Source organism: Rousettus aegyptiacus, unplaced genomic scaffold (assembly GCF_014176215.1).
Source record: "Rousettus aegyptiacus isolate mRouAeg1 unplaced genomic scaffold, mRouAeg1.p scaffold_m13_p_1, whole genome shotgun sequence".
NCBI lineage: Eukaryota > Metazoa > Chordata > Mammalia > Chiroptera > Pteropodidae > Rousettus > Rousettus aegyptiacus.
Genome location: NW_023416284.1, coordinates 148450405 through 148463203, shown reverse-complemented (window position 1 = coordinate 148463203; position 12799 = coordinate 148450405). Strand labels below are relative to the sequence as shown.

General features: G+C 36.2%; 1 protein-coding gene across 5 annotated transcripts in view; it reads left to right on the top strand.

Moving 5' to 3' along the window:
* HS3ST5 (heparan sulfate-glucosamine 3-sulfotransferase 5) overlaps positions 1 to 12799 on the top strand; it is a 139511-nt gene that overhangs the window by 115923 nt on the left and 10789 nt on the right. The window contains exon 3 of one of the 5 annotated variants that reach the window (XM_016136969.2): positions 4545 to 4591. The exons of the other annotated variants lie outside the window; for them this stretch is intronic. The gene's annotated coding sequence lies outside the window, so the exon portion shown is untranslated. The remainder of the gene's footprint in view (positions 1 to 4544; positions 4592 to 12799) is intronic. 5 annotated transcript variants of the gene reach the window in all.

Here is a 12799-nt window from a genome sequence, read left to right as displayed (position 1 = left end):
ACACTTGGCTTTTAATATCTTTTTCACTGACTTTTTTTTTTTTGGTCTATTAGATCATTGTCATTTTGGAAAACAAAGAGAAAAGTCTATGACGATTTTAACTGACTAAGGGTTTGGAAGTGAGTTGTTTTGACATCTGCCATGTCATTGTGAAACTGAGCCCACTCCTCTCATAGTGTAACCTCCTGCACATCTTTACAAGTGTTCTCTATGGCTGCTGTGCTCTGGCTTCATTGCTTCTTCCCCGATGTGAAGGAAAAAAAATTGTCATAGAAACAGAGGTAAATCAGGAAAAATGCAAATACCTTTTCTACTTTCTTTGCTAAGGAAAGCCAAGGTGGTGGCTTGCTCCAATGGTCGTTCTAGACCATTGCTTAGTACATACGAAAAGACACATCTAAACATTTATTTATGTAAATGTATTTGAGTCAATAAGATGGGACGGGCATCTGATGGCTTGGTGGCTTTAATCAAACTGTTTGCTCAACATACTTCAATACTTGATCCACAAACTTATTTCAAGATTAGAACGCCAAGGTGAAGATTAACACTTCAAGTTCAGTGGGGCTAATGAGGCATACTTATTAATCCTACAAAGAAACCTTAATTACACACTGGAGCACTACTCGTTTCAGTATTAAATGCAACCAACCCCTAAGAATTGGAAAATAAATAAGGACTAAAATAGAAAGCGGTGTTATAATTAGGCCCCCTGAAATGAAAGTAACACTTATTTTTCCCTCCACATGGAAGGTGATGGTTACCCGCCCTCCGCCAAAAACAATAACAACAACAACAACAACAAAAACAACAACAACTCAGTATTAGCATTTGTAATAAAAGCTTGATACAAACATTTTTGAAATAGTTAAGACATGTGGACACTGGGGAAGCAGGACATTATGATTCAAAAGAACTTGCTGAGAAGCAAGTTGATTGCCTAGTTTTAGTGGCAACAAGGTTACCACATCCAAGTTAATTAGTAAAATGACTTCATTATTATTTACTTCTTATTCTTTTTAATATGTTCTTCCTATTAAGATATACTCATTTTTAACACTAAGGAGTCCATAACGCAAGTCTACATATTTTGGAACTGCTTCATTTTATTTTATTAGCACTTTTTAAATCAATCCATCATACCCAAAAAAGAAGTGGGGGGAGGGGAGAAGCAGGGCTACAACCCAAGGGGACAGCAGACATTTACTCAAGCTTCCTAAAATTAAAAAGGTAGAACATAGCATACCCATAGTAATATGCATGATCAACAAGTTTTCCAATAATATTTCATGTTCTATATTTTGTTTTCCTTAAGAAGTTCAAGATGAGAGCAGAAAGAAAGAAGAGGGGAGAGAAGGGAGTGGGGACAGAGGGTGGGAGGGAGGAAGGGAGATAATTTTGAGGACACTCATTTATCACTTTAGACTAAGTCCCCTTGCTAAGATATCAATGGGAAAAATATGGTTGGCATTTTTATATACAATTAGTTACAAAGTATACTAATAAACCAGGTTGTCAAATTGTGTCAGTCACAAGCAAATTGCCTTACACAGATGGAAAATATGTAAAATGCATAGATCTGTGCAAACAACCTCAACTAAGATTTATTGATTAATTTTGTCCTACTTATCCATTCCATTTAAAATCATAGCCAGCATTCTTTTCACCATTTTTTTAAAATAAATATCATCAAAGCCTAAGCCTCATATTTCAAATTCTTGATGCTTTCATAGGCCTCCTCATCTTTAGCAGAGTGAGAATTCTACCTGTAATAGGTCCCCCAAAAATGTTAATATCTCCTCATCGCTGTAGTTTCAGAAATGTAGCAAGAGGACCCCCAATATAAAGGTTTGGGGAGACAATTTAGCAACTATTTTAGTTGTAATATTGGATAAAATCGTTAAGAGAAAAGTTATTTCATTTCCTCATATGCTAAACCCCAAAAGTTGTGTTTTGAAGAGAATATTCTGAAGAATAAGAAGCTGGCTGGTGAGGCTGAGGTCATAAGGTTGGCCAGTGGCTTTCCCCTGTTCAACAGCCACGAATACTACCTCCTGCCCCAGCTCCAATGAATATGTGTTCTTATTCACAAATAATAATGGGAAATAATAGGGGAAGCAATCATAGTATTTGGAAATAATATAGAAGACACATACAGCTCCAATGCTTCTTAGTTGTGTAATGTTTGATTAGTTTACATTAACTTCTGAGTTCCATGTTTCAAAGTGGGAATACTAATAATACCTAATAAATTTGTTTTGAGAATTTTATGATATAATATATGTGCTCTATAAAATATCGAGCACAATAAATGTACAAAAGAGACCAGGACAAGAAAGAATGGGGGAAATCAATGAAAATCCATCACTGCTATTTTGAAAATTACTAAACCTACATTCTCTTTAAGCAAATAAAAGGCAGCAAGATGAGCACTAATCAGCTTGGAAGGGGGTCATCTGAACATAAAGGAAAAGTGGAATTTACTCTTATAAATCCACATATTCCTAGGTGCCAATGTCAGAAAATGGCTAATTTAAGAGTCAGCTAATACGCATGTTTTAAACATAGTTCCCTATTGCTTCCTGTTACCTCTTCCCCTCTCTATGTGGCAGACTGAAATCTTGCTACTCTGCAAATCAGATCTGTATTCTAGTTTCAATTCACCAGGTACACTTACTTTGCATTGTTCATTTATTCATTTTCACTCACTGGATCAATGTTTACTGACCCCTTAAGGATCAGGTATTGCACTGAGTATAAGAGATACAGCAGCGTATCTCACACATGGTTTATCTCTAACAGAGGTTACTCAACTTCTCCAGCAGGAAGTCTTTTGTGTGTAAGAAGAGGGAAATGGGCACAATGCCCTCTCCAGTCTCTTCCAGTTCTAATGTTCTGAGTCTTTCTTTCTTTCTGCAGATTTTCATTCTTTATTCTCCCCTAAAGACTCAAAGAATATTCATGCTAGTCTTTCCCTTCATGCTCGTTTTCCCTCTCATTAAATAATTATAAAATAATACTTATAGTATGTATACATACATACAAAAGCATGTCTGTATATACATGTACATACACATTTATATAACCTGTAACCTATTTCTTAAATAAAATCCCTCCATTCATCTATGTATCACACACTGAAAGTCATCCAGGGAAGTTACTATGCTATTTCTGGAGGTATACATAGGTATATTAAACTCTATTCTCTAAGTAATGGAAGAGATGAAATAGATTTACAAATAATTACATATCAGAATACTTCCTTTAGGAAAAAAAAATTATTTTAGTTGATGAGATCAGAGAAGGTTTCTAGTAGGCAGTAGAGCTAAGATTAAAGAAGGGATAGGATTTCGATAAGCAAAATCAGAGGATTGAAGGTCACATAAGAAATAGTATGGGCAGAGGAAAAGAATAAGAACAGGGCTTCTGAAAAAATACTGGCTATGATGGACATGAGCCTCTAAAGAAAATCAAGGCCAAATGTGAATTATGATGCCAAATTCAGGTATTGGAACTTTATGCCCTAGGCTAGCAGTGTCTAATAGAGTCTAATACAAGCCACATACATAAATTTAAGACTTAAGTGTCCCCGTTAAAAATGATAAAAAGAAACAGGTGCAATTATTTTTAGTCTTATATTTCCTTTTACCCAATATACAAGCAAAATATCATTGCAACACATAATCAATATTAAACATTATTGAGCTATTTTACTTTTTTTTCATACTATGCCTTTGAAATCTGTAGGTATTTAACACTTTCAGCATGTCTGAACGTGTGCTAATGGCAACTGAATAAGGTTTGGAAATGTAGAAGGGTTTCAGATTGTGAGAATATTATGGACACAAGACAGGGAGATGACCTTAATGAAATAATCTGGGTTTGAAGAGATTGGGATGGACTGTGGTAATGAACACCCATATTTTAGAAGTTTGGGAGAAATATCAAGTCTACACAATCCGATTGAAGGAGAAAGTAATGAGCAATATGCCAAGTCATATACTTAAAGGAAAAATAGACTTATTTTTGCCTCAACTGATTATCTTCCTTATCTAACTAAATAGGAGCCTCAATTCCATGAGCATCTACTAATGAACTGTGCCAGTCTTTGAGTGTGAGTGTATGTGTGTCTGTGTAGTTGTTCTTAATGTCAGTAACTTAACAATGTTGTGGGGAAAGTGGGCATTATTTACACAAAAGAGAGCAAAAGCAAATTTTGAATGCTTTGGAAACAAAAAAAGGGAATATATGATTCTGTCTGGAAGAACCTAGAAAAGATTCTTGGGGAAAGTGACATCTGAGCTGAATATCAAAGGATATATACAATTTCTACAAGTGTAAAGAGAAGAAAGGGCATCATGAGAGGAAGGAAGAGCATGAGGGAAATTAGAAAAGTATCTGGCATGTTTTGGAAACGAAATATTTGCTGAATTTGAGGTCTCTGTGGACATAAGAAATGAAGCTAGAAAGGTGACTAAGGGGAAATTTGAGGGTGGAGTGACATCAATACTTAGCTAAATGCACAGTGTTCCACTTTGCTGCAGAAACCTGGAGCATCATCAGGAAGAGAAGCCACTTCCAGAGCCCACAGGTGAGTATTGGGGAACATGACTCTGGCTAGAGAAAAAGACACAGAGGGGTTGGTTTCTGAGAGAGTAATATGAAGACAGTAGTGTGCACATTATAACCCAGAGTACTGACTTAGTGTCAGACATAACGATTTGCCTTTTCATTGAAAAATATTCAGCATTTCACTGAATTAATCTTTTCCTGCCAATCGCAAACTGAACTGCATTATTGCCTCTGTTCAAAGTGTGAGTGTAAGAGCTAGCATTGTTAGGGGTACAATGTATCTCTTGAAGGCAAGCTTTTGCTGTTTGGCATTCAGTATTCTGTATGAAGAAAGCTTCAGGATAAGAAATCTCTACTGCTTTTTTTCTTAAGCTACAGATGGAGAAATACACCTGTATTAGTTTTCTAATGCTGCATAACAAATGACTACAAGCATAGCAACTTAAAAAGAACACCCATTTATTAGCTTACAATTCTGTAGATCAGAAATCCAGGCGGGCTCGACTGGATTTCTGCAGGGTCTCAGAAGGCTGAAATCAAGCTGTCAGCTTAACTGGTCTATCCGAAGACTCTGGGGAAGAATCTGCTTCCAAATTTATTCTTGTGCTTGACAGGATCTAGTTCCTTGTGGTTGTAGGAATGAGGTCTCTGCATTCTTTTTGGCTGCTGGCTAGAGGTTGCCCTCATCTCCCAAAAGTTGCTCCTTACACAAACTAAGAGACTAGAACAAAGTCTAGCATGGCTTCTAGCAGCCTAAGGCCAAGCCCATAGAAGATTCCAGCCCTTCTAAAAATGCCTGCCTGAGAGCTCAATGCTGACAAAGGAATCTACAGTTTATTCCAGCCAAGACCCAACATAGAGTATAATGAACTCCCTCTTAAAGCAGTTACTTTAGAAAAGTTAAAATTAGAAACCCATTCTCTGCTCCTTTAAGATATAAATCTTAAGCTTTCCCTCTCTTGCCTCCCAGTCTCCATGGGAGAGTAAGGGCCTCATTTAGTTGGGTGCCTTGCTCCAATTAGCAAAACCACCCCCTGCCTGAAGGTATAAGAAGTTTTTTTCTCCCTTCCAGGTAAATGAAACTAACAAACCCAGATGGCTTGATCACAGTGACCATCCCCCTTCCCACTTTTTGTAATTTTTCCACTTTTCCTGACTCTGTTAGAGGCCCCACTGGTTCCTTTCTACTCCTTCATTCTCCCTTTAAAATACACAGGTACCTCAACATGTCAGAGTTCAGCTCAGTTCCATACTGAAGTCTCTTTCCCCTGCTGCAGTAGTATTACTGAATAAAGTCTGTCTTCACCACCTTTAACTAGTGTCCATCTTTGTTGTTCTTTAACACCACTCTATAAATGAGGGCTATATTACATCTCGGGGCATTTCCCTGGCCCCAGTGAAGTTGTTTTCCCTCTGGGTGCTGACTCTACTTTGCCAGCTCCTGTTTTCTTTATGTTTTACAGGTGATTACTACCCTAAGAGGGATTTGTTGAACATTAAAATATCTTGAAATGCATATTTTTAAAAAAGACCCATCTTCAGAGTGAAGATTTTAATAATCTATTTTTTTTTTTAAGTTTCAACTCAGTACTAGTCTCATCAGCTAACAAATCCTTTAGGAATTAGATCATCCTAACAGAGAAAATAGATAAAAATAAAAAAAAAAAAGTAGGTACTATTTACTTTCCCCCCCCCCCTTTGGGAAGGAGAAGCAATTGAGGAAAATATTTTGCATTAGGTTTGAAATGTCACAGCTTTTGTTTGCTGAATGAGAGTAAATTCTACTTCTAGCAAAAGGAAAATGGAAGAGCTGAGATGCAAGAAGGTAGAGTGAGACAGAAAGTAGATTGGTGGTTGCCCGGGACTGAGGAGGGTAACTGCTAAGTGGGACAACGTTTCTTTTGAGGGCGATGAAAACGATCTAAAATATGTAATGATGATTGCAAAATTCTGTGAGTATATTAAAATACATCGAATCGTATACTTTTAAATGGGAGAATTTAAAATTTTCTAAATTATATCTCCATAAAGCTAATATCAATAAAAAAAAATAGCGAGTGACAATATTGATAAACATGGATAAATCTAAACAAACAATGATTCTCTAAAACAGTAATAACAAAAATAATGTCTGGTTTAGGAGGGGTTGGAGAAACAAACTAAAATGAAAATCTGGACCAAAAATATGCATATTAGTTGGGAGGAGATGATTGGAGTTCATGTTCTAAATTCATAATTAGCATAATGATTGTTATTCTCAGGAATTATTAACTGTTTTTTTCTTCCTTTTTTTACCCTTGATGAATCTATTGTAATCCATCTCACCTTACCAGGATATTTTCTGGGAGGAACTGATGATCCAATGAAGAGAGAGAGAAAAAATATTAACACTTGTTAATTCCAAATTATTTTATACCTCCTTCATTTCTTCCAAGTCCTAGACTTCAGCAAAAATCACTTTAGCACTCCTTCAAAACCTATAGTGCTCAAGGATTAGATTTGCGCTGGTAATAAGCATCCAGTCCCAGTGCAAAAAGAAAAGCTAACTCTTCATAGAAAGAGGATGAACTTTCTCACAAATACTGAAGAAGAATACAGCTAGATTCTCTTTTGAACTCTGCAAGTCATTAGCTAGGCGAGCGTAGGCTCTACGCTTGGACTAGGTGTTGTCTTCCTCATCTATAGAACAGAAAATGGGCCTTGTGTCTTTCTTATCTTTGTTGTGAAAATCAAGTAAAATAGCATTTAAACTAGAGCTTTAAAAACTGTAAAGTGCCACACAAATAGTACTATGGTGAAAATTGTGTTTTTATTATGATTAAATGTATAATAGGAAATCTTACTCTAAAGTTTTCAGGAGGTTGTACCTATACATTTGCTTAAATTTTATATTAAAAATATTAAATCTTCTGAATCTAACTTGGTAATTTTCAACATAGTACAGTCATATTTTTGTGTAATCAGACTGCTAATAATTGAATTCTTCATAAAAATTATCATCATCTTCAGTCATAAAAGAAATAGCTAGCTTAGTGTTATAGAAATTAAAAAAGAGAAAGTCACTGCAGAGAGAGGATAATGAGAACTACAATGATAATTAATGATAAAAACATTACCATACTTTTAGTCTTTTATGACATTAAGAGATATTTATATTTTTATATATACACATACATACACACACACACACACACACACAATTTCTTTGATTCTCACCAAAAACAAAATTTGTAAGATAGGAAATAAGACTAAAAGTTGACTTTCTGTTTGGTAGTTACTACACTTGATTTGAAAATAAATATATTCAATTATTACTGGGAGTGCCAATTAGAACTAATATTACTATACAATCGACTTCAATTATACAAAGCAGAGAAAAGAACTTATCCAGTTAACTTGACCTCTTTAACTACATGGATCTAACTTACTGGAATGATCTGTTTAGACCATGTTTATTAATTGATACCTCTCCAACTCACACTTTTCTATATAAATGCAAGATTAGAGAGAGATTCTGCTTCTGAACTGACTAGCAGAACAAATTTACTAAACTTCCGAAAACTATTTAATGAAATGAAAAGAAACTTCAGGAGGGAAAAACACACCTTCCATCTATAATCATTAGTTACATGTACCAATGTGATGTGAAATTTAAGAGTAATTGGGATTCCATGTCAAAATAAAATTCAGTTCCCCTCTCTTAAGACACCATTTTACTAAATGAGACCTCTGAACAGAAGCAGAATTAACTGGCTCCTTTTTAAGTTTGGTCATTACAAATGCAAAATGAGTATCCTTCTGTATATAGAGAGCCAGAGGGCTACTCAAGCTAAGGCAATAATGGTAGCTGTGATAAATTATGCATGCACAGTATCAAAAGCTGAATGGAAGGAAAAAAATGGAGAACCCATTTGAAAATTTGGAATTTGCTCAAAGATATTCCTGCAGTAATTCCCAGGATGATAAGCACTAAGCACAGAGCAGTAATAAACTGCACCGAGCAGTAATAAACTCTGCAGTTCTGTATAATTTATCAACTTTTTTCCTTTTCATTTCTAACATTGACCCTTCATGGTTAACTGAAGAAACAAAGAGCTAAATAGCTTCTTTAGCTGTTTGATAGAGCAATTATGAGCTCCCTGACTGATACATTTTCTGCTTAATCTACTAACAAATGATATCCATTTTCCTCTTAATCTACACCCCTATCTCTACATTCAACTTGACACGTGCAGAACACTGCTTTCCATGCCCTTGTTCTTGTGCCCCTCTTCATTTGTTTCTTTCTCATTACAGCTCTCTTATGTGATCATTATAATAGAAGAAATGCAAATTCTTTATGATAATTTTCTTCAGCTGCCCTTGGTTAATTTTTTCAAAATGTGATTCCTTTGGGTTCTCTGACAGCAGGGCACATTGAAAGCTAATCAGTAGACTCTTAAGTGTCAGTATCTTTTCAGAGAAATTTCCTGTCTTAGAATAAGAGGATTGTTTTTCACAGTAATAGGAAATAAAATGTGATGCAGCCATGTTGAATGAGGTCAAGACTGTGTAAAACTGGGGGATAATAAGAAATTGAGATTTACCTCGGGCACTAATTTCCTCCTGCTGCAATTGACTTTACTTCCTTATACATGAATCTCTCAATATAACACTCATTTACTGCTAATCTGGTGAGATTCCTTAGAATGAGAGAATGTTAGGTGCAGGAGGGCTTGCTGAACTCATCCCTTCCAAGCCCTTTGCTTCTTGGGTGAAAAAAACAGAAGAGCAAGGAGGTTAAGTGATTTCCCCAAGGTCACACAGCAAGTGAGTAACTTAATTTGAGCTTACTCTTTAGTTTTGCTTTGAAGAGAGGAAAGGGTGAGATAGCTTTCTGCCCTGTAGAGAGAGCAGAAGCCTTGAGTCTCATGTCTCTCATGTGTGTGATAAGGGTGATAATACCACCCTTTTCACCTCACAGGTTTTCCCCCTCATTAATCTATTATAATGAGACCCCTCTGCTGATGTGTGTGTGTGTGTGTGTGAAGATTCTCCTTGTGTGACACATGCTTTACCATGAATATGATACTTAGGACTGTAAGGCTTTGTGGGTAGCTCCCATATTCCTGAAGACAGACCTTCCGTGTAGGGTATCCAGGGAAGAGATGGGCTTTGAAGAAGACCACATAACTGAGAGAAATAAAGGGGAGTAGAATTCCTGGCTCTGTGAGAAAATGTGAAGGATTGCATTCCTATATGGTAGGCTTAAGATGACATCAGTCTCTTAAAGCCGAAGGTCTGACAAAAGGAGGCACCACTGTGAAAAGCCACAGCCTACACACAAGTAATCTATCCTCCAAAGGCTGGAAGGTCTGGCTGCAGGACTGCACACATAATTTGTGGCCTGATGCAAAAGGAAATATATGGCCTCTTGCTCAGCAATTATAAAGAACTTTAAGGCAGTGACAATAATCATTAAGCCAAATATGGGCCCTGCTGAGCACAGAGTCCCATGTGAATTCACAGGTCACAAGCCCTGTCTGATCACAAGTACTCACGTTGACAAAATCTGGTCTAACCCTGACCAGTAAAGTCTTCACTTAGCAGGGAGTCTTGAAGAAAAATGTCCTGTTAAAGGAAGAATAGTGCCTTTTGGAGAGTGGTTTGACTGTGGCTACTTGGGTTGGAGAAAAAGACCCTCGATGGAGAAGGTTGATCTAAGGGCCAAGAGATGAGACTCTGAAATCCAGCCGACTCTGCACCTGTGGAACTTCTTCCTTTGCAGCCATCTAAGAGCATCTGGGCTCCTCGTTTAAGGGAAGATGCAGTTTCTTTATACTTTTATCAAGCGCTGATCTTGAATGCTAAAAGATAAGAGGCAGGGTCTGTGTCTCTTATTCTCCACAGTATGCCTGGTATCTGTAGTGCCCAGCACATGTAAATATTTGTTGACTATATCTGTTGATGAACTATTTGCTGATGATGCAAAATAGATGGTTATTATCTTAGTGTCAGAATTTGGTGGAGCCCTTCTGGCCCCGAAAGAAGAATCTGAGATTCAGAGGGTAGAGGTATCTGTGATGATAAAAAGAGAAAATGGAGACTTTTACTATTATTTTGCATACAAAGTAATTATTAATTATTTTATAGATTTATTAAATATTTATAAGATTTTCTAAGACATTTAGCTATACTTTCACTATGAACATTAACTAATAGTACTGCATTAGTTCTTTTTAAGTTCTATTATTTAGAGAACATAGTCAGTGGCAGAGTGCAGTGAGAAACTGGAAGGAGAAAGCTGAGGAGAAAGATCTAGAAAGTAAAAAAGGAAAAGGAAGGAAGGAAGGAAGAGAAAAGAGGAGGGTGGGGAGGGATTACAGAGGCCTCAGAAATGAAAACGATACCAGTATAAAGGCAGGAGAATGGAGGAGGCCGAAAAGAGAGGAGCGTGAGAGGTCAGCCTACCCTCCTTTTCCTGATAGCACTTGGCACAATACTACATACACAGTTGGTGGGTACCCAGGAAAGACCTGATTAATGAATGCACAGAAGACAAACAAATGGGGTATGATCAATAGTGTGCTGGTAAATACTTAACAACTCGCTCTTGGGGAAGGGGAACAGTTTGTATAGTGTTTGTAAATTTCAGTTATATAACTCCTACCTCTATGGCCAATTTTAAGCTACCAACATGAATTCATTGAATAAGAAATTGAGAAGAGATGCACAGTAATATCTCCACCAGACAAATACAATAGACTTAATCTCAAAAGCATAGTAATAGTAAATGTAGTATGATAATTAGGAAATGTGTTTTTAATATTTATTGCCTTTGTTTTAATTTATTTAATTATGAATTTCTAAAATGTAATTCTCAATCATGGATTTAACGACTGGCTTGCAAAGTTCAAGCCAGCGCTAGCATTTAGATGCACGGGCATCACTAGATGCTGCCACTTTTCGTGTTATGTAGAAAGAGCTTTTCAATTTTTCTTCCTTTAAAGAAATTGAGAAAAGTAAAATAGGAGATATAACAAGAAATATTCTCCTAAGAATATATTCTCCTTTGCCACTTTGCCAAAGCTTTTTTTGATATCCAACTCATCAGAATTTACAAGTTGAATGTTTAGGAAGAGTAATATATCTATTCCTACCAAAAAAAATCTAAAACATTTTCAAAATTACATGAAGTTAATGGGAGGCAGAATGATATGATGTAAAAAAAAGCCCCAAACTAGAACTTAACAACTCCAGATTTAATAGTTTAATTATGTGTTTATATGGAGAAAGATGAAGCAAATATAGCAAAATTTAACAATAGGTTTATCTAAGTAAAGTATATATATATATATTCAAATTTTTCAAAATAAAAAGCCGGGGGAAATTAGGTTAATTAAATAGCACTCTGTAAATCTGCAAAGTGCTGTACAAAGATAAAGTACTGTTTCCTACTTGAAGAGATGTGGTATCCAGATGCCATAGCTATTAGGGTAGTCAAAGTTCATGCTATCTGATTATTCAGCAATTATTTACTGAGCATCTCTGATGGTAAATTCTAGTGATACAATAATGAATAAGGTGCAGTTCTTAACCTCCTGGAATTTACACTCTGGTTAGAGGATCACACAGTAAATGGGCAATTATTATTTGGTTTCAATAGAATTAAATCGAGGATGCTGTGATGACACATAGGAGGAACATGTCAGTCAGCCCTAAGCAATCAAGAAAGACTTACTCAAGGACCTTAAGATCTGAAAGACAGGAATTAAACCAAGGCCTGAGAGGAAGGGAAAAGGAAGCATTAGTAGACTTCTTACATTATTGAGAATTACTATGTGGCAAGTAATGTTCTAATTACTTCACATGCTCATTTACTCTTTAGGGCAGTGCTATAGGTCAGGCTGTTAGTATCCTATTGAGATGCCTTTTATTGGTGTCCCAGACCTGATAAATTAGGCACAGAGTTATTTCTTTCAGGCTATGGAAACCTAATGTTTCCAGCACTGAAGTAAAACTAGCTGTGACCTATTCAAAAAGACTGCAAGCGGTTTTCTGTGAAGTTTGTATATGTATCCACTGGGGATAGTGTGGAGTAGCTTCGGAAAGGAGTAAAGGGTCATTTAAAAACATATGAATGATGATCACGACCTATTAAAGTATATTAAACTTGAAGGCAACATGACCAAATTTTTGTTGGGAAATACCACTCTGGCATCAGTATGGAGAATAAATTAAGGCAGGA